This window comes from Canis aureus, chromosome X (genome assembly GCF_053574225.1).
Source record: "Canis aureus isolate CA01 chromosome X, VMU_Caureus_v.1.0, whole genome shotgun sequence".
Classification (NCBI taxonomy): domain Eukaryota; kingdom Metazoa; phylum Chordata; class Mammalia; order Carnivora; family Canidae; genus Canis; species Canis aureus.
The window spans coordinates 120153071-120171384 of NC_135649.1; the positions used below are offsets into that span (position 1 = coordinate 120153071).

The 18314-nt window shown below is 49.6% G+C and overlaps 1 protein-coding gene across 3 annotated transcripts in view; it reads right to left on the reverse strand.

Moving 5' to 3' along the window:
• Positions 1–4178, reverse strand: part of STS (steroid sulfatase) — a 158323-nt gene extending 154145 nt beyond the window's left edge. For 2 of the 3 annotated variants that reach the window (XM_077890154.1, XM_077890152.1), the window contains exon 1: positions 4044–4178. The gene's annotated coding sequence lies outside the window, so the exon portion shown is untranslated. Of the gene's footprint in view, positions 1–1795; positions 1874–4043 lie in introns of those variants that run through there. The other variant, XM_077890153.1, reaches the window with a different exon arrangement.
• Positions 4179–18314: the final 14136 nt, after the last annotated feature.

An 18314-nucleotide genomic window follows, 5' to 3' on the forward strand; every position in this document is an offset into this window, starting at 1 on the left:
TGGCTGAATTTAAGCTTCTGACTATTCTCATCTTATTGCAAAGCTTGCAGAGCTTACCGAAGTCCTGAGGTTTGAGGTGGTGGAGGGTACCCCTGAGGGGATTGCGACATAGTTTGATACCATAAATGGGAAAACAAAACAAACAAACGCACATGGTGCAACTATCACATGATGGTTCAAAGTCACACACAGGCTCAAAATGAACTTTTCCATGCTTAAATTTAGAACTCTAGCTGCCCAGGCTCAAAACACAGACTCTTGGAGCCACGTGTTTTTCACAGTTCAGTGTTTTCTTTTTTTCTTTTTTTTAGATTTTGGAAGGTAATTAAAAAATATATATATATTAAAAGTATGCAAAAGACAGCTGCGACGTTGAGCTGCCCCTAGGACGCTTTCTGATGCTCCTAATGGGCCCTGTTTTGTATAGAACCGTGCTCATTGTATTACACCTCCTAACAATTCCAAGAAACAAAAATCTGTACCCACGTGAGGTGGTGGATGTTATCGGAACTTACTTTGCAATATGGATTGAGTCATCACGATGTGTATCTAATCATCCATCTTATACTCTAAACCCACCTGACACTGTATGTCAGTTACATCTCAGTAAAACTTTGCCAAATATGTTCATCTGTTCTCTGGTTTTACTGAATGACAAACCTATATTCCAGTTTACTGTGATATAATTGACAGATGACGGAGAACTTCAAGGCACACCACGTAATGATTTGATATCCATACATACTGCGCTGTGACGAGCAGCACGCAACACGCAGACACACATATATGGAAAGACACAATGGCAAAGCGGGCATGTGCCACGTAACACACCCTAAACGACGTCCTGGACACTCGCCTGCAGTCACACATATAAATACCTCTGCAGCAAAACAGGATGAGTATTTGCATTCCATGGGATGAATACAGACTGTTCAATTTTACATCAGTTTCCTGTTTGTTGCTGCAGAACTGACAAAAATAAGCTACCCCAAAACCTTAGTTTCCAATCCTCCTCTTTCTTTTGTTCTTGTTGGTTATGGACAAAGGGGTGTAGGTGTGTAACTCAGAAGGGAGCTCTTGGAAAGGATTCAAGGGGTGCCTGGGTGGCTCAGTGAGTTAAGCATCTGCCTTCAGCTCAGGTCACGATCTTGGGGTCCTGGGATCGAGCCCCAAGTCAGGCTCCCTTGCTTCTCTCTCTCCCTCTGCCCCTCCTCTTGCTCATGCTCTCTTTCTTTCTAACAAAGAAATCAAATCTTAAAAACAACAAAAAAGAAGTCAACGCACGAGACACTGGAAAGCCCGCCTATACTGAAAAGGATGCTGGCCAAGTCACTCCACCTTGTATAAGCCCACACGTCCCTTGCAACAGAGGAGGCAATCAGAGACACAGGACACCCGTGCCCAATGGCGACCCAGGTCAGACCAGCCGGGACAACCTCCAGCACAACCCAAGAGCTTCCTGGAACCTTGGGGAACAGCTGAGAATCGTTGCAAGGCTGGTCTCCAGGCCTCTAAGCAAGCGACGGTGGCTTTTCCTCCCCAGGAAACATTTGGAATGTCTGCGGACAATTGCGGAGGGGGGCAGTGGCAGCGTCCTATGGCATCTAGTGCCTAGAGTCTAAACATCCTGCAAGCACAGCTCAGTCTGCTGACTGCCACAGCTGAGAAACCCCAGGGCAGACAAGTCACTTGTGAAGGAGGACGTCCCAGTCCTGCGTCTATCTCTGCACGCGACTTCCCCCCAGCCCTGGAACGACCAAGAGGAACAGCGGACCCGGGGCCCCCTCCGTCTTACCTCCGTGCTTTCTATCCGAGTGGAAAGTCAAGGGCGCTATAGTGAATTAGCCCGGTGTGACTCTCTGCCCTGCACTTCCTCCTCGTAAGAAGCACCTAATTATTATTGACATTGGCACCTGCAGTATTTACACTGAGTGTTTGTTTTCCGTCTTGGACAACTCCAGAGGGAAGACTGGACTTCTGTGTCATCATTGCAAAATCTTTCATTACCTAAATCCCAAGGGTGCCAGGTAAGGGCTAGTTGACTCAGCCACCAAGTTTTACAGGGTTAATTTCCAAACAAGGTAGGAATGTTAATGAGAGGACAAGACACAAACAAAACAGCAGAGATGGAGAGTGGTCTGGAGGACAGGTCTTGAGGTTTTTACCCACAAACTTTTAATGCTTACTTCACATCAGCCTTTTAAGGGACGTCTGACATTTATTACTCAGTTTTAAATGCAAATTAGAAGGAGTCCTTGTATCTTTTTTTTTTTTTTTTTCCTTTCTTCCATGCACTGAAAGCTTTTACATTTCTGGATCCTGATATCACCAGTTGTTATGTTATAATCTCATTATAAATGAAAATGGGGCAATTTCTCAGTTGGTAAATATTAATGTCACTGTAGACACCAATTCCTGGGGAAAATCTGTCAGGTACTATCACGCGTTTGTCAAGGCACGCGCTGCCTATCTGACCACAGAATGGAATAATGTCTCAAGAAGAGTTTCACCATTTTTAGTGACATCATCTCCAAAGACAATTCTTTTTATCACCCCTCCAAGTCAATCCTCAAGGGCTAGCTCAGAGGATGGAGTCAATGCACACACGAAAAATATTGCAGGGCGCCTAGGTGGCACGGTCGGTTGAGTGTCTGACTCTTGGTTTCGGGTCAGGTCACGATCTCAGGGCCATGGGGTCAAACCCTTTGTCAGGCTCCGTGTCTGGCGGGGAGCCTGCTGGGGAGTCTCTCTCCCTCTCCCTCCACCCCTCCCGCCGTGTGTCTCTCTCTCACTCTCAAATAAGTAAATAAATCTCCATAGAAAAATGCTGATTCCAGATAAGAACTAAGCAAGCACTCGACGTCATGATTAACTAGGATCGTTCACTTGCAGGAGGACAGCACGGAAGGTTTATCTGGGGCGGAGGGCAACACCGTACGTGTGGCTGGCTCACATTCCCGGATTGCGGGTGCCATGCGTTACAAAGCTCAAGCTGTCCTGCATGCTTATCTCCTATATCTCATATAAATTTCAGAATAAAGAGCGGTCGATTTCTGAGCCACTTATCACTGCTTACTTAACCCTGCCCCTTCGTGAAGATGGTCTACGCAGCCAAACACGGCCTCCAACACCGGACTAAGGAACCCCGCACCCGACAACAAAACTGTTAAAAAAAAAACAAAAAACAAGCCTGTTGAGCCACGTATCTACCAACCGGGATCACTCGTGTTCTGCTTTTGTGTTCGAGAACACCATTCAGTCGTGACAGACTGTGTATCCGGACACTTAAAATGAAAAATAAATATTTCAGAAAACATTTTTAAAAAGCTTACAAAAAAAAAAAAAAAGAGCAGAGCTGCTATAATTCTGTTTCCTCTTTAGAAAAGCAGCGCGTCGTAAGCTTAGGATAACCCCAACGTTTCAGGGCAGATGCCCGACGGCAGGTACATCTCCCTCACGTTCATCCTATCCGGATCGGAAGCACTGATGCTCATATTCTGATACACAAAGTTAATTCGATTTCTCTTTGGAGGAACCTACAGCACACAACGCACCTCTCCGTTCGCTCATTTCCTCTTGGGTTTCTTGCCTCTGGCCTTTCCATTATTCTCTGTATCCAGCCTGTGTTTTCAAACCACCACTTTAATCCAGAAAGGAAGGAAGGAAAAGTGTTTGGCAATCGCTTGCTTTCTCCCCGAAGACCTCCCAGTTTCAGGGCAAAGGGACAAATGAAAACAGATGAATTCTTGTAGGCGGTTCTACAGGTTTTAAAACCTTAACACAACAGGTAGGAAGGGACAAAGTTTCACGATTCGCACGGAAGATCACGGATCATCTCCCGGGGCTCAGGCTTAGCTCTGCGACGTGTTTAATTAACTCTCACCCTGCATGCGGTCGGAGCATTCCAGAAAGGGGCCGACAGAGCGACTCTTAGATTTCATTTGAAGCAGCGACACCAAAGGAGCGGTAGCCCTTGGCTCAACGTCGTCTGTCCCAATGTGTGAGCGGCAGAGAAGCAGCGAGAGAAAATTGATGGGACTCACCAGCTGTGGCGCGGCTGCGGGCAGGTCGCCGGCGAGGAGACCGAGGACGCCGAGGACGCCGAGGCCACCGGGAGACCCAGGCCCTGTGCGCCTCGGCCCGGGGCCGCGCAGCTTTTCAAGGCCCCGGAGGCTGGCGCCCAGGCCCGGCCACCATACGCGGCCGGCCCGGGCCGAGTCATCGCCGGCTAATTGGCCACCGATTGGCCGTCTCTCAGGAGGAGGCTATTGCACCGCCCGCCGGCCCCGCCGGGGCTGCCCTCACAGCCACATGCTTTCGCCGCGCATCAGAGGGCAGCGGCCGGTGGGCGGCATCGGTGGGGAAGGGCCGGGCGCCCCGAGGCCGGGGGTGCAGCCCCGCAAGGCCGGCTGCCTGATCGGTGACCCACAGCCCGCGGGCCCCGAGGAAGCCACACTCCTGGGCGACACCGAGGCCGGGCGGTGAGCAAGGACACCCCGTGGGGGGGCAGACGGGCAGGCAAGCCCTTTGCTCCCAGGTCCTGGGGGGACAGACAGGGGCTCAAACCCCAGGCGAGAAAGACAAAACTTCCCAGGAGAAGTAGTCTCTTTTGTCGTCCCTCTGTTTTATTTGGAAGAAGAAAAGAAGAATCGTAAAACCACACGCTGGGGCTTTGATTCCATTATTCCACCTCTATAAATAAAGCATTGCTCAGCTGTAATTATTTCCCGTGCCTCGGGCTCTGGTCCGCACTGGAATAATTAATCCACGGTGTAGTGGGTGCTAACATAGCTCCCATTCTTCCCAGGAACCCAAGATGCCAGCGTACCGAGACCTGAAGAAATATCTTATCATGAACGAGCAGGACCCGGCTATCACCACCCCGCGGATGTCTGGTCTCCCGGGGTCTCTATAAAACTTACCTGTTGCAGAGATGTTTTACAAGCTAGTGGTCAATGCTCTAGCACGCCCCAGGAGGCTTCCAGCTGCTGGATGCTTTAGAGCTCAGAACGCGGGACGTCTGGGTGGCCCAGCCGTTGAGCACCCACCTTCGGCTCAGGGCGTGATCCTGGAGACCTGGGATCGAGACCTGCATCGGGCTCCCTGCATGGAGCCTGCTTCTCCCTCTGCCTGTGTCTCTGCCTCTCTCTCTCTCTCTCTCATGAATAAATAAATCAAATCTTAAAAAAAAAAATGAAAGAATGCAATACTGAACCTCTACTGGTGAGACATCCCCAGCGAAAGCATGGTTTTGTAGGTCCTGGGTGGGGTGGGTGCATGTGGGGAGCAGCTCCTGGCTTTCTCATCTATGGCCCAGCCCACCCCCAGCAGCTGCTACAGTCCCAGAGCATGCAGTGAGCATGGAAAGATGGGGCCAAAGGGCAGAAAGTTCTCCTCTCGAGGGTCCTATTGGGAGATGGCTTCAGGCACGCTGGAGACTGCCTCTCCCTCTGAAGGATATCTTCATGGGTTCTTGGGTGCCATCCAGCTGACTCCCGCCCATCCATAACCCCTGAGACATGGGTGCTGGTATCTCCTCTGTTGGAGCCCCATCGTTGTCATCCTCCTCCTCAGAAGACCAATGAGGGCAAACCTTCCCCCGGGTTGGGCCTCATCTGGTCCCCCTGCTGCAGGGCCTCCGATCTCATGGGGGTCCCTGCTACCGACATCAAAGATTCCCCTTCTCCACTTTATTTCTTTGCCCCTCTCCTGATGTTTTCAACGTACTACGTCACTGCAATACCCTCCCAGAATGATTTATTTTCATGCAAGAAAGACTTGGAGGCCAATGGATGTGAATTGAGTTCCGACTCTGGCACTGGCTAGCTGTGTGACCCCAGAAGAGCGCTTGAGCTCTCTGAGCACCAGGCCTCTTTTCTGTATGGAAGGGAGGATTATGTTCCAGGTAGAAGCTTACTGATTAGGGACAACAGCCCAGGGTGTAAGGCCTGGCAGTTTCAGAGATGCTCCTTGTTGGAAGATTTTAGTGTGTGGAAGTGGAAATATTTCACCCTGTAAAGCACTGTGCTCTGGGGTCATGAAAAGAGGCTTTGTTGTATTAATTCACGTAGCCACTGAAGGAAGTTGTTCAGCGTTGAGGTGCCTGACAGCCCTGTAACCGGGCTGACCGTCGGGGGCATTACACAGGAAGCCTGGAGCCAAGGCTGGATGTGCCTTCTCACTCTGGCCTCCACAGAGGAAGAGCTCACTGTTTGTTGCTGGAAATTCTCGAGTCCCACAGAACTAGTGCGCAATGCGGTGATTCAGGGGTTAGCAAGCAAAGACTCACTCTCTGAGACTGAACACAAAGACCAAGGCTTGGTCACTGTGACCTCGAATCAAGGAACAAGCATCTCAATGCAAATCAGACAACTGAGATAAGCAACACGGCGCTCACGGAAGGGCTCTTCTCTCAGCCGTGTGTGGGAAGAGAGGGCGTGGAGCTCCAGAATGCACAAGGCAGTCTCCCTATTGTGTTATCTACAGTGACACGGCACTAGGTGTGCGTAGCTCTGTGTACCTGAGCATGGGCCTGGCTGTTCTCCAGCAAGCCACGCACCACCCTGGTAAAGCCCAGAAATGCTAAACCATCTCTTGCCTTGAGACCCTCCCTGGTGAGCACAATGAATGCTCCTGGGGGAGCAAAGAAACCCACGTGGGCAAAGCCTCCCGTCCCAACGATTCTTACGTAACATGGTCAGGCACATGGAAATGCCTCAGTTGTGTCCAGGCAGGTGCTTTTGGTTGCGATGGGAAGCGTCATCATTAAACCCAAAACCAAGTCCTGGTACATCGCCTTCCCTTAAATGGCATGGTGGGCCACTCCAGGAGGAAGGATTGGGTCTGAGGTTCCTTCAGAGTACTTGAAACGGCCCTGGGGAAAGCACTTGAAATACACACCTTTTAAATATTATTCATTCCACGTTAAATAGAGCGGCAGCTGACAAACACATTCAACTGAAATGTGCCAATGAAAGAACGAAACGCACTTCCTGTACCTGTTTGATCCACCTGCTTCACTTAAACTAGTATACGACTCTCAAATCCGTACAATTATGTAAAAACATGCCCACACGTACATTATACACAGAACACTGTTAAGTTTCCTATAAGGCTTCCCACGCATCTATTTACAGACATGACACACACGTACACGTTAATCAAGTCCGCTGAAATGATATGTGATGACGTCTATTCACAGGTCTCTGAAAACCACAAACGTACGTATGGTTTATACGTGCTATAGGACATATAAATGTGTATGTGTGAGATCAATGTATTTAAATTTTACGTGGATATCCTCCAGTTTCTTAAAAACACACACAACTAAGGACGCCTGGCTGGCTCGGTCAGGAGAGCGTGAGACTCTTGATCTTGGGGTCATGAGTTCAAGCCCCACGCTGGGCACAGAGATTACTTAGACAAACAAACAAAAGAAAACACCCCCCACACACACACACTAGATTATTTACATACGTGACATAAATGTTGTCTCTATGTACATGTGTATACGCACACGTCCCACTGCTCTTCAGATTCCTACGATCTTCACTATCCGAGGTACTAAAGATCCTCATTTCATAGTTCACTATGTAAATGTGCTCTGCTCTGTCAACGGGTTGGGTGTCACAATGACGCGCTCAGATCCCAAATTTCATATCCAATGATTGCCTTAGGACAGCTGTGATTGGATGGAATTTTTGAGTCTCGCTGGATTCTAAGCATAAGGGCCAGTGTGGCGTTTCTAAAAGCGTTCCGGGATGGACTCAATCTCATGGAAGTTAACAGATACTACTACTTATTTTTTATTTTTTATTTTTTAGATGGTGTGTGTGATGTGTTTGGGAAATGCTGTGCTGAAAAAAAATAAAAATAAAAAATGAGAAGCCCAGCAGAGCCTCCAGCAAATGCGTGGCTGGCGGATTTAGGGACGATGGTCTGGCACATGCGCGTTCGAGGCTCGTGTCTTTTTTTTTTTTAATTTTTATTTATTTATGATAGTCACACACAGAGAGAGAGAGAGAGAGAGAGAGAGAGGGAGGCAGAGAGGCAGAGACACAGGCAGAGAGAAGCAGGCTCCATGCACTGGGAGCCTGATGTGGGATTCGATCCCGGGTCTCCAGGATCACGCCCTGGGCCAAAGGCAGGCGCTAAACCGCTGCGCCACCCAGGGATCCCTCGAGGCTCATGTCTTGCTGGGTCGGGACAGGAGGCGGCCAGCAGGCAGCTGTGTGCTCCCACCTGCTGCGCTTGGCCTAGGAGCGGGGTGGAGCTCGGCCAAGGGGAACGCCTGTCCTGCTGCGTCTCACTAGGGTTAAGAGCTGCTGCTTTAATACAGTCAGGCCGTCTCTCACTGCAGATGCTGCTCGAGGGGCTCAGAGCAAGCCTCCCCCAAATCAAGCACGTTGACACGTAGACCATTTTGAGCTGAAGACAGTCAAGATCCTGCAGGCTCAAGAGAAACCGTGGTCCACTCCTTAACTACCCAGAAGAATCTAAACTGGGGCTCTTTCTCAGAATGAGAGTTATTATCGGAGATAAGTATTATCTGAGTGACCATCTGTGTGGCAGGGCAAACATCTAATTACCAAACATATTCTTATTGCCCTGTGAACGGCCCTCCTCCCCTCCTGGGCCCTCATCCCATTCCCTAGCTCACGACGGCACAGATACCTCATTGTAACCTTTCTGACTTGGAATCTCTCATGTGTGTGGGGTTCCTGTACCTATGAAATAAAATCTGATTTTTCTCCTGTTCGTCTGTCTCATGTCGAGTTAATTCTTTGAGCAACTGAGAGAATCTATGAAGGGGTGAGTAAAATTCTTCGTCCCCAACATTGCCATTATGGATTTATACCCAAAGTGCGCAAAAAAAAATAAATAAATAAAAAATGTTTCTTGTTTATTTTTTGGATGTTTCTCTTCTTTCTTTTCTTTCTTTCTTGGACGTTTCTCTCTTTTCTTTCTTTCTTGGATGTTTCTCTTCTTTTTCTTTCTTTCTTGGATGTTTTTCTTCTTTTCTTTCTTTCTTGGATGTTTCTCTTTCTTGGATGTTTCTCTTCTTTCTTTTCTTTCTTTCTTAGATGTTTCTCTTCTTTCTTTCTTGGATGTTTCTCTTTCTTTCTTGGATGTTTCTCTTCTTTTTCTTTCTTGGATGTTTCTTTTCTCTCTTTTCTTTCTTTCCTTCCATCCTTTTCTTTCTTTCTTTTTCTCTTTTCTTTTCTTTCTTTCCTTCTTTCTTTCTTTCTTCTTTCTTTTCTTTTCTTTCTTTCTTCTTTCTTTTTCTTTCTTTCTTTCTTTCTTTCTTTCTTTCTTTCTTTCTTTCTTTCTTTCTTTCTTTCTTTCTTTCTTTCTTTCTCTTTCTCCTTCCTTCCTTCCTTCCTTCCTTCCTTCCTTCCTTCCTTCCTTCCTTCTTTCCTTCTCTCTCTCTCTCTGCTGTTGGTCTCCAGAACATTATTTTCCTTTTTTTTTTTTTTTTTACAATCATAAGTGTATTTGATTTTCACATTAGTCTTGTATTAGGGTTATGGCTTTGATTACTTACCCACAATATAAGCCACTTAAGGAGTATGCAGAAAAATACAAAAACACACAGTTCTGCTTGTCGGTTCTTTTTGAGGAAGCAAGACCAATTTAGGTTTGACTCCACCTTGCTCCTTCTCAGGTGTATGGCCTGAGGCAAGGCAGTTAATGTCTCTCAAGCTCCATTAACTCATTTATATATAAGAATAATCACACTACCTCCCCAAGCGAGGTTGTTGACATGGTTTATAAAGTAGGGAGCATGTCCTAGTTATTGGAGGGCTGGCAGCTTTTACTACAGTTGTTACGAAACAGAAAGCCAGTTTTAACCACAAACACCAAATGATTCTTTCATGTGGACTCTGAACACCTGTCTTGCATAAGCATTTCCAAGAACTGAGTGGGGCCCCATGAATCTTGTATAAACTACCGCAGGGGATCAAACCCTTTCCAACGAGGCAGCGGTTTTATCAGGGAAGTCCTATGGACCAACCGCATGTGCTTTGGCAGGTGAGGCTGAGCACTGAGTCTGTCCACAGGGAGGAGATGCAGCACACGGGGCCCGGGCACCCCTCCTGGGGATGGAAGGAAGAGACAGAAGGATGCAAGATGCCAACATCCCCTTGCCTGTCTGCCATGGGCACGGCCACCCGTAACACGCCCTTGAGGGAGGGCACTCTGTCAGAGTAAATTTAGCCTGAACCAAAAATCAGGAGGGAAAGATTTTAAATCGAGAGGGAGGTTGGGAGATGGAGGCAGGGTTGGGGGGGGGGGCAGGTGACCTTGTTTGGTGCCACGTATCACAGTGGTCAACAGGGCTCCTATGGGGGGGGCACAATGAACCTCGGATGTCTGGTCACCAAAGGATCCGAAGGAGAGAGAGGAGACTCTAGACCATGCACCTCAAGCCCCCCAGTTTCTGAATGTTCATCCTCCCTCCATACGTGCGATGGTGGATGAGCGCTATCTATTCATTTACCGATGCAATGTGTGTTTTTCCTGGTCTGTGAATGCTCTGCAGTTCATGCCACTAGTTATCTTTCCTTGTCATTAACTTGGACCTGCATTATACTTTTTTCATAGGAGTTTCTTTAAGCCCTTTATCCATTTTGTGAGGGTTGGTTTAAAAATGAAATAAATCCCCTATAAAAACACTGAACCCTGAAGCATACATTGCATTAACCTGAAATCAAATAAAACAGTAGAGGGCACGGATGCTGCCCCATCTATATGTCCCCCCACGATCCTGGGAAAGCTGATCGGGACACACGACCATCCAGTGTGCAGATCACCCGCCAGTGCCCATGCAGATAATAAACACTGCTAAGGCCTAACTTATTTCCTACCCTTTTACATAAAGATGATCACCAGCAGAGGTTCTCATACGCTACCATACCCTGATGGAGTACCTGGCACGTCCCAGGTGGTGGTGAGTGGCCCAGGCCACCGGGGCACCTGGCTGATTCAATAGGTCTGGGTGGGGCCCGATGTTCTCCATGTCTGGCAACAGGTGACATGATGACGCCCCACGTGGTGGACTCGTGTTGTTTACCATAGTAAGGAGCAAACTTGGCTCCTCTGCTAGAGGCAAGTCGTCCAGACTGTACCCTGATAGCAAAGAAGATCAAGAATAATGACCCTCTCCACAAAGTATCAACCACATCCTCAAGGAAAATGCCTGGAGCGGCAAGGTCATCCGTTTACACGTGTCAAGGCTCCCTTCCAGGGCTTTCTGAGCATGTGGGGAAAAGAAGGGAGAATGGAGAATAAATCCAAGGCTCCCCAAGCAAAGGCCCCCCCAGGTCCCTACTTTTAGGCCAGCTCCACGCAGGAAGAAAGGTGAATCCACAGTTAGCAATGAAAATCGGGTTGCTTCAAATGGAAGCCAGAGCTTCCTCCGACAGAGTCTAGGTCTCCACGGAGCCGAGTGGCCTCCGCAAGTTACAGGGGTCTTGCTCGCCTGCGGTCTCTCAGCAGAAGAGTCACGAGCAGGACACTTATCTGTTTTTAGAAGCATGGAAGGGCACACGGAGCAGCAGTGAGCACGTGTTTGTCCGAGAAATGTTAAAAAAAAATGAGTTGGTGAAATGTTTTAGCTGCACAGGGAGTATTTGTCATCTTCCTCTTGGATCTAAGTCAGAGAGCTCTTCAAACTGGGTCATGACTTCTCGGAGTCAAGGGCTTTGGGAAAAGGTACTGCACACACAGGCCAGAACCTCTGAATGTCTGAACCTGCTCTCCTGCTTCATTAGGCTGCTGGATTCCAATATACGAGTCCAGTGTGTGTGCATATACGTGTGTGTGGATGGATAGATGGATGGATATGTAGACAGATCAATCCAACCATGCATCCATGCATCCATCCCTCTATGCATCCATCCGTCCACCCATCCACCCAAAAAAGTGCTACCAGCATCTACCAGGTAGAGACTACAGATACTCTTAAACAGCCCAGTGGACAAGACGGCCCCCACCCCAGAGAGTTACTGTGGTAATCTGTTAGGGCCGCCATAACAACACATCACAGGCTGGAAGTCCAAGATCCAGGCATGGGTACGATTGGTTTCTCCTGAGGTCTCCTCCCTCCGCCGTGTGTAGACAGACACCCTGTCTCCCCTGCACCTCCATGTGGTTGTCCTCCTGTGTAAGTCTGTGTCCTAATCTCCTCTTCTTATAAGGACACTCATCCCATTGTATCAGGGCCCATTCCTAATGATGTCACTTTTAGCTTTGTTACCTGTTTAAAGATTCCATCTCCAAATTCATCCATATTCTCAGGTTCTTTTTTTAAATTTATTTATTTATTTTTTTCATTTATGTATTCATGAGAGAGGCAGAGACCCAAGCTGAGGGAGAAGCAGGCTCCCTGCAGGGACCCCGATGTGGGACTCGATCGCAGGATCCCGGGGTCACCGCCAGAGACGTTCAACTGCTGACCCACTCAGGCCTCCCCAACACACTGTCAAGTTCTGAGAGTTGGGGCTTCCATATATGAATTTTAGGAAACAAAACTCAGCCCACATCAATTTTCTTGCCCAAAATATGAACAGCGCAGAGGGAAAACCCTGGACTAGGGGTATGCAGATGGGTGGGGCTTCTGCACGTATGTTTTGCACCTCTACCCACATGCCAAAGCCCGTAGAGTCACCCGTAAAGACTCCTTGAATATCACACTGTTGCACTGTGAGGCATCGTGCTCCTGCCCATGGTGGAGGGAACACCGACCCACGTGGACAGTGAGGTATGGAGGTCTAGAAAACAACCTGCCCTTCCAGTCCTCAGTGGCACGTCTGGATGATCATTTAGAGCCACATGCATTTCAGTCACCTGTTCCCAACCACACCCTCCCCTTGCTTTAAAGGCCCGGACATATGGATCCTATCGCTACTTTGCTACCTTGCTGAGACTATTGGTTCAGTCATAACCTACCTGTACCTTATGTTGGGGCGGAGCCAAGGGAAGGCTGGCCATGACTCTGTGGCTGAGGGGTTTCTGAGGATGCCAGAATTTCAGGGTGACACCGGTAAAGTCCCAGGCACACTGGGAACACCCAGTCACTCTACGTAGAAAAGAAGTAACTAAGGGCATGTGTTATCAAACCTGAAAATAGCCGGCAGGCAAAGGACAAATAACACTCCATAATGGACTTACTGTTGGCCCCCCACCCTGCAAATTCATAGGTTGAAGCCCTGATCCTCAGTGGGATGGTACATGGAGGTAAGACATTTGGGATCATGATTCTGACACCAATTCCCATTTGTGGATTTTCCGACAGCACGAAGCGACGCTCCAAAAGCAGCTGGGTGACCTACGATTAAACTCAATTATGATACATCTACCTGGAGACAGCACCGGATCCCACAGGTGAAGGCCTCAGCCTACGAGACTGCTCCTCCCACTGTGAGATGCCAACGGCAAGCCGGGCTTGTCGCCTCTGCTTCTGACCAAGCTGCTATAGATCAGATGTTCCCGGGACCCCCTCTCTTGGGTTCCATTAATCTGCTAGTGGCTCCCAGAGCTCAGAGAAGCAGTTTACTGACTGCTCACAGGTTTATTACAAAAGGCTTATGACAAAGGATGCAGAGCGACCTCACAGGAAACAGATGCAGAGGGTAAGTTGTAGGGAAAAGGTGTGCAGGTTCCAGGCAACATTCTCTAGGCACGTCCAAGAGTTCACCAGCCTACAAGCTCTCTGAGCCCCGTCCTTTCAGGCTTTTTATGGAGGCTTCATCACACAGGCATGATTGATTAAATCACTGAGCTCTGGGGACTGACTCAACTTCCTAACTTCCCCCCAGATCAGGGGTGGGACTAGAAGTTCCAATCCTCTAGTCACAGGGCTGGCAATGAACCACCATCTCTAATGCATTCCGAAAGTCACCTCCTCAAGGTAGTGTAAGAGCTCTTTATCTTGCTCTTCACTCACGGTCCTACGTGTAATGTACAACTCACGTAACCAGCACAATAACATACCTACGTACTAATGTATGCGTGGAGGGATAGGATATATTAATAAAAAAATTAACTAGATTCAGATGACATCATGATGGACCCCTCATAATGGGATTATGGACTTTAAAAATAATAGGAATCAGAGCCCCCAGCCCCACCCACGAGGACACAAACGGCCACCTCTGAACGGTGACAGATAACTGCCTGCTGGTCAAGCCCCCCAGTCTGTGATATTTTGTCATAGCACCCTGGCACATTGACGTACTCCGCATCTCTCATCTGCAACGTCTGAAATGAACTTAAAAGTCTCTGAAATTGCCAGTCCGCTATCCTTAAGACTCACTTAAGAGATCGTGGGTGCTTAAGGTTTTATTATTGTGTGCTGTTCATAGCTTAGCCTTATCAAATAGAAAAAAATATATATATATATAAGTAGAGATTCCTTATGCGTATGTGCACATCCATGAGGAATAAAGTACGCTTATTACAAAACAAAGCATGAACGTATACGTTGCATACACATATATATGCAAAAGTATGCATACTTTGATGCATGCCCTCCACCCCTGCACCATTAAGCCTGAAGCCACTCCCCTGCAAGTGCTCCAGCTAAAGAAAGGTTGAGCAATGCAAGGAACCCTTGCCGTCAGAGAGAGCACCATGGGCTCTCCGAACTCTCCACAAAGCCTGACTGGTCCTGCCAGCGGCGTCCTCGAGGGTCCCTCAGGGCTGGCCCGCACACATCCCTCTGAGACCCAGCCCTGGCAAGCAGCTGGTGCAGGGCTCCACACGGGCCCCCTGCGGGAAGGGCGCCTTCCATCAGCCTCAAGCCCTCTGGGCCCGGGGTTGCAGCTAGGGCTGCTCAGGGGGACCGCAGAGCTGAGTCTGCTCCCCAACCTACAGCTCATAGCTGGGGCTACAAGCAGCTTTCCAAATACAACCCAGAAAGCAAACACATGGGCACAAAAACCAACAGAACAAGATAAAGAAGCTGAAGGAAGCTAAGGCATCTATTTTTATTTTACAATGAATGGCACGTTTGAGTTTATTCATTGAGTGGGAAAGGATCCTGTTTTTAAATCTGTACAATCGGTTGTGAGCGTGTTTTTGATACCACTGTATCAGAGTTTCCTGGATCGTCTGCTGCGTTTTTAAGTTGTCAGGAAAAGTAAGCCATCATCCCACGGGGAAAACACAATCGCGCAAAAATAAATTGTACTTTGTGTAAGGAAATCCATCCTCCCTCTCCACAGAAGCTTTGACTGTTTCTTTCACTGTTAGGAGAATTAACAAAAGTTAAAGCGCATCTCGTTACTTGCATGGAAACCACTTCAACTGTGAATACATTTCCAGTATTTTCCCAATCTAGTTTATTGCAAAAAAAAAAAAAAAGGCATGACGGTTCCTACCGTTTATTTGGATTTTGCTTTTTTATTTTTTTTTATTTATGATAGTCACAGAGAGAGAGAGAGAGAGAGAGAGAGGGGCAGAGAGAGAGGGGCAAGAAGGCTCCATGCACCGGGAGCCTGACGTGGGATTCGATCCCGGGTCTCCAGGATTGCGCCCTGGGCCAAAGGCAGGCGTTAAACCACTGTGCCACCCAGGGATCCCTGGATTTTGCTTTTTTAACACAAAGCAGTGTCTCCCATCATTGGCAAGAGCTGTTTCTGAAGAGTGTGAAAAACAAGACTTAAAAAATGATGGGACGCCTGGGTGGCTCACTGGTCGAGCATCTGCCTTCGCCTCGGGGCGTGACCCTGGGGTCCCGGGATCGAGTCCCGCATTGGGCTCCCCGCAGGAGGCCTGCTTCTCCCTCTGCCTGTGTCTCTGCCCCTCTCTCTCTGTCTCTCATGAGTAAATAAATAAAACTTAAAAAAAAATTACTGAGACCATGTTTTCAGGTCTGTAGAGAGAAGTGCACAAGAGTCCCCAATGAATCTGTTTTGCAATCGCACTGTCAGGTCAGAGGAGGTGAAGGGGAAACTCCCAGCTGGCACCTCGCTCCCTATAGGTGAACAAACTGGACTGTCTGCCAAGAGCCATGCCCAGAGCCACAGGGGCTGGAACAGGGCAAGGGACACACTCCACAAGTCTCCGTCCTAGGTCCTCACCTGCGTTTATGTGTTGGCTTATTTTTCCACCCAATCTGCAGAAATCCAGACAACTCCTGAAACTCCTTCTAAGGAGCCAACAACCCGGGACAAGGAGATCAACCATAACATCTAGGTTATCCCCCGCAGTTCTGAATGCTTACTCCTGGCCCTGGGGGCTTTCTGCCCTTTTATCTAAGGAATCAAGACAAGTGCAGTGTTGTTACAATGGAAGGGGAAAAACATCCCCATCTGTTTCCAGACACTGTAGAGAAACCGAGGAGGAGAATTCTATAGGCTGCAGCAGGTGTGCACTGGCAGCTATAGGGACCCCACCAATCATCTTAGAACAAATCTGCTATGCGCCCAATTGTGTCCCTCTCCCAATATATAGTGCTCTCTGCTAACTCCTAGGTAGCTCAGGTGACTTGATTTAAAGATTGAGTCTTCACACAGGGAATCAGATTAAAACGTGGTCATTACAGTCGGTGATTTACTGGAGTCCTACAAAGAGAAGAAACTTGGATGCAGAAATAGACCCACAGAGGGGCGCCCGGGGGGGGGGGGTGCTCAGCGGTTGAGCATCTGCCTTCAGCTCAGGGCGTGACCCCGGGGTTCCCGGATCGAGTCCCGCATTGTGCTCCCTGCATGGAGCCTGCTTGTCCTCTGCCTCTGTTTGTGTGTCTCTCATGAATAAATAAAATCTTAAAAGAAATAGACTCGTAGAGAGAAGGTAATATAAAGAGCTAAGGTAAGAAGGCCACGTACAAGCAAGGAGACAGGCCTGGAAGGATCGCGTCGTCCCAGCCCTCGGGAAGCATTAACCCTGACGGCTTGTTGTTCTCCAACTTCTGGCTTCCAGAACTGTAAACCCAGCATATCTGTGATGCAAGCCACGGAGTCTGTGCAACTGTGTCACAGCAGCCGAGCACCCTGGCGTCACAGTCCCCTCACTAATCGGCTGATACACTGCCTTCCCTGAGGTCCTCAAACAGAAATCATCATTGCATTTTGTCACAGCCAGAGCTCCAAAGACATCAGTTACCTGAACCCGTACTATGTGCCAGGACTAAGAGCTTGACCTGCGCTGTCTCCTTTACATTTGACACAAAAGGAAACCGAGGCACAGGGGTTCGTCGCCTATTATTTTGCTGCCCTTGCAGCATCCAAGCTGCGTCTACTGTGGTTTTTGCATTTTGCCAGAAATACAGCCTCACGGTGTGAAATAAGCTTCTGGAGTTTTCTCACATCACCTTCTTTAAAGTCGCTGTATCCTTATGCTTAAACATGCATATGCAACATCGACGCACACTACACAGAAACGGAGACCAAAAAAAGGTGTTTCTGGGCACACCCGGGTGCCTCAGTGGGTGAAGCATCTGCCTTCTGCTGAGCTCAGGATGTCAGGGTGCTGGGATGCAGCCCTGCAGGAGGCTCCCTGCTCTGGGACAAGTTTGTTGTCCCTCTGTTCCTCGCCTGCACTCATGCTCTGTCTCAAATACGTAAAATCTAAAAAAAAAGTTTTTGAGAGCAGCCAAGAACAACAAAATTCAGAGTGCATGCAGAAGAGAGCTGAATAAGAAAGGAAGCTGGGCGGCAGGGAGGCAGATGAGGCGGCCAGGCGCGTGGAGCCTCTGCAGCCCGGGATGCTCGCGGGGACCCGGGAGCCCGGGTCGCCGACCCTCCGAGCGGCCCCCTGCGCATGCGCGCTGCCAGCTCCGCGGGGGCGGCGGGCCCGCGAAACCGAAAGGGAAAGCAGCGAGGGTCCCGGGACGGCAGCCCCGGCCCGGCGCATGCCCCGGCCCCTGGGCTCCCGGTTGCAGCCTGGCTGCCGGGGATGCCGATCTGAGCACCTTGGCCCGTCGGTGGGAAGCAGCCGGTGCACCGGGCCGGCCGAGGAGGAAGGCTCGGCCTCCTCCGTGCGTCCCGCCCCAGGGTCAAGTTGTGCATGTGCCGCCGCCGGGACCGGGACGTCCGCTGTGCGTGGGGAGCGCGGTGCATGCGGGCAGACGGGAGCCCGCGCGGGGCCGTATCCGCACTCGGCGGCGGCGGCGGCACCGGAGACCGCGCGAGACAAGCCCGCCCGCAGAGCGGAGCGCGCGGCTCTCGAGAGACGCTCCCGCGCCGCGCGTGCGCAAGGCGGCTCGGGCCCCGCGGGTCGGCGCGGGGCGCGCGTGCACGGCGGGCGGCGCGCGTGCGCAGAGGCGGCGCGGGCGGCGCGCGCAGCCCCCGAGCGCGCGGCCGTGTCCC